Below are 3,864 nucleotides of genomic sequence, written 5' to 3'. Positions count from 1 at the left end.
TATTGTATTGAGCAAGTCAATAAACATCTCTTTACAAAAGTATAATCTGATGCCTTTGTGCACATTAGGGGGGAATGTACACAACTGAATCAGGGAGATTCAGTGACTACTTGCTTTTGACCATCAAAATCACTGCTTGGTTGGGGCCTTTATCAAAACTCCAATTTGACTCCTACTAAATAGGTAAGAGCCAATCCACTGCGACTTTGCCTATTGCTTAGAAAGTATATTCGTAGTTTATACCTACCTTTTTTGGAGCACATATTGTTTGTAACACTCAACTGAGAAACTTATTTGTTTTGATTTAATGTTTTCATCTCATCTCCCCTGATGTTTCTGGAAGGCAGGAAAGATGTTTTTCACACCTCTTTGCATTCCATCCTCAACTCCCAACTGTCTTAACACAATGAATGTGGAATAACAGACGGTTAATTGGTCAGTTGTTCAGGCAGAAAGGCTACAAGCACTGATCAGTTTCAGTTGGTATCAGAAGCTGCCCAGGGTTCTTCCTTTCCCTTTTCTGCCCCCTCCCTCCATTTTTCCTCTCCCGCCTTGCCTTCCCTTCCTGGATAATCCAGTCCTAAAGCCATTGGGGGGTGGGGTGACAGAAGGTGGGCAGGCACACAATGAAGGGTGGGGGCAGAGAAGGGAGGCACAGTGGCTCCAAGTCAGAGACTGAGTAGGGAGGGGAAAGTGTCCACAGGAACAGCAGCCTGGCATGAGTGTGGGAACCCAAGCAAGGTGAGAATGTTGCCCACTCAGATGCGTGGCCTGGCAAGGGCAGCCAGAGGCTAAATAGGGTGTGGAGAATGCAAGTAGGTTGAGGAGGTCATCCATGAGTGGAAAGGAATGAAGTGAGGACTGGCTACACAAAGGGGCAGTGATCAAGTAAGTAAGTACATAAAGGATGATGGAAGCCAGAGTTCTCACTGTTGGAGAAGAGAGTCACTGATTCAGAGAGGGAGAAACCAGAATAAATCCCGTGGAGTCAGCAATTGAGACTGAATGTGTACTGTAAATCCATGCTTTTCTACATATATAGAAGAGAGCTAGCTAGATGATATAGACAGATGATAGAAAGATAGATAGAGAGAGAGAGATGATAGAAATGTATGTATGTGTGTGTGTACAAAAATGCATATTCCCTACTTTTCTCTACTGATATGGTTTAGAAACAGAATACCAAAATAGCAATAAGCACACCTCGTGCCCAGATCTTGGCTTATAAATATCATTTCCCACTGAAAGGAATTGGGCTCCTTAGAGAAATGGCTGATTCCAGGGCTGGGAAAGTACATGGTGCCCATGGAACATCTTGGGCTAGAAGGCAAGGAAATGTTAAACACTGACATGACAAAAGGACACAGAAGCCAGCCTGAGGGGCTTCCACTGACCAAATCAGGGACCATTTGAGCATCATAATAAATAAGGATAGTAAGAGCTGTTAAGCCATTCAAGAAAATAGGAAAACATGAGTACATACAAATATATGTAAATAAGTTAATGGATGAATTGCAATTTGACGAGGAAACTTACATAGCTTCAAAGTAGTGCTGCTCAAAATACGCATTAATTATAGAGCAGAAGGGGTAACTTCAGAGTGGAGGAACCTGGCAGACAGCCCTTTCCTCATCAGAGAGCAGCGTCAGGGATGCGGTGACTTGATCGTGCGTCACCTGATGGGACGCAGTGAGAAGAACTCACCTCACCTGTGTGATATTCCTGCCAAGGAGGCAAACCTGAAGGAAATCCTGAAAAGAGTCAGACAAACCCAAACGGAGGAAGATTCTCCTCCTCGTCTGTAACTGGTTTGGAATCTTCGAAAGAGTCAATGTCATGAAAACCAAAGATAGACTGAAAATGTTCCAGACGAAGGAGACTACAGAGAGGCGACATCTAAACACAACTCGAGGACTGGGTCCTTCTGCTACAAGGACCTTGTTGGGACAGGTGGGGAACTGGGGGCTCTGAGGTTAGACGGCAGTGATGTGTCAGTATTAACTTCCTGACTTGGAGGTCATATTGTGGTCATGTAGAGATGTTGTCGTCTGTGGGTCATTCAGAGGGTGTGAAATATCAGGTTGGCGACTTACTCTGAGATGGGTCAGGAAAATGGTTCTTTCAACAGCTTCTTCAGTAAGTTTGTGATTGTGGGGGGAGGGTCACAAAGGCAGCTTTCTTTGGGCTTATACAGCTCTCCCCACTCTCTTACCTTAGTTTTCTTTGTCTTATTTTATTCTAAGGAGGCAGCACCACACTGTGACTGAGAGATGGGGGGATCTGAAGCTGGAGCTCCTGGGTTTCAAATCCTAGCACCTTCCATAGCTGAGTCTAGACTAATCAGTGGCTTTGGGCAAATGAGACAAGCCCCCCATCCCTTGCATAGCTTGGACCACAGAATTTGGCTGAATTTCAGTGCTTCTGTGACCCTCAGCTGAATGCCACTGTGCACACATTAGCTCAGGCTCAGCCACTGTCTTAGGTCGGGTTCCCCAAAAGCAGAGCCTGAGGCGGGGGTTCTAGCACAAATACTTTACTGAGAAAGTGCTCTCAGGATAATTGGATGAAGGGAGCTGGGTGCAGGAAGAGGAAAAGCTGAGTGAAGATGTGGACTCTGGAGCCCAATCCCACAGAGAGCTTGGAGACAGTTTTGTAATCCAGAGTGGGTCCAAACTGGAGGCAGGGGCCAGCCTTCTGCACCCCATCAGTGAGTCATTGATTGGTCCTCCCATCCCCCAGGATGAACAAACTCCCAGGTGAAGTGGCTTCAATTTGGCCCCGGGAGATTCTCTAGTGAGCAGGGCAGCCTTTAATCAGTAGCAGCCAATACACGCAGTAACTGGGGGAGGAACGTGCAGCTCGGGGTAAGGGATCTGGTAATTGCCTGGAAGTCCTGGCTGAATTTCATGAACACACCTTGTCTGTAAGGAGGGAATGAGCTCTTTGCTGTTCCTTTGGGATTTATCTTTTCTCTGCCAACAATGGACTCAACTTTGGGAACTTTTTAGAAACAATTTCTGCCCCGGGGTAGGAGGAGGAGAGTGGGAGGAACATCACCCCAGGGGGCTTTGAGGTCCTACAGAGGTGCGGCGAGGTGGGGCTGGAGGTCCTGCTTAGGGCCCTGAGCTCACACAGCTGGACAGACACCCCCAGCCCTAATTAGAATCCAGGAAATAATGTCCTGAACATTTATGACTCAGTGGCTCCACACACAGCAGGTGGCAAAAGAGTCATTTAAACACAATCAATAAGAAGGAAAAAAATAAGGAGTTTAGAGTCAGCAAACTCCCAACCTTTTAATTATTTTTCAACTCCGATTTGAACTCATGTCTCCTCCTCTTGCTAACAAAAGACGCATTTCATAACTTGGACTACACTATAACGCTTGTGTATTAGCCACTAGTTGAACTCTTTGACCTCGTATTGAGTGAACATTTCTAGAGGGTCTGGTAAGGGTCAGGTATCTGATGGGCAAGGTCACATGTTCTCTTCACTCAAAGCCACTAGGAGGCCGACTTGCAGATCCAGGCCCCAAGCCCCTCGGGTCATGGAATCGGGGACTGGTGTGGTCTGGGCCCTTTTAGGAGGGAAAAACATAACTTTTTTTTTTTCTTTTTTGGCCATGCCCCGCGGCATGTGGGATCTTAGTTCCCCAACCAGGGATCGAACTCCTGCTCCCTGCATTGGAAGCGTGGAGTCTTAACCACTGGACCACCAGGGAAGTCCCGGGAAAGACATAATTAACACTCATTCTATAGATTAGGCAACTGAGGCTGAGACAGTTTAAATAACTCACCCAGGGCCTGCATATCAGTCACATTCAGTGGATCCCTACTAGCCAGCTGTCTACACAATAGGAGCATA

This window comes from Balaenoptera ricei, chromosome 15, assembly GCF_028023285.1.
Source record: "Balaenoptera ricei isolate mBalRic1 chromosome 15, mBalRic1.hap2, whole genome shotgun sequence".
NCBI lineage: Eukaryota > Metazoa > Chordata > Mammalia > Artiodactyla > Balaenopteridae > Balaenoptera > Balaenoptera ricei.
The sequence above is the reverse complement of the archived record's forward strand: the minus strand, read 5'-3'. Positions refer to the sequence as shown.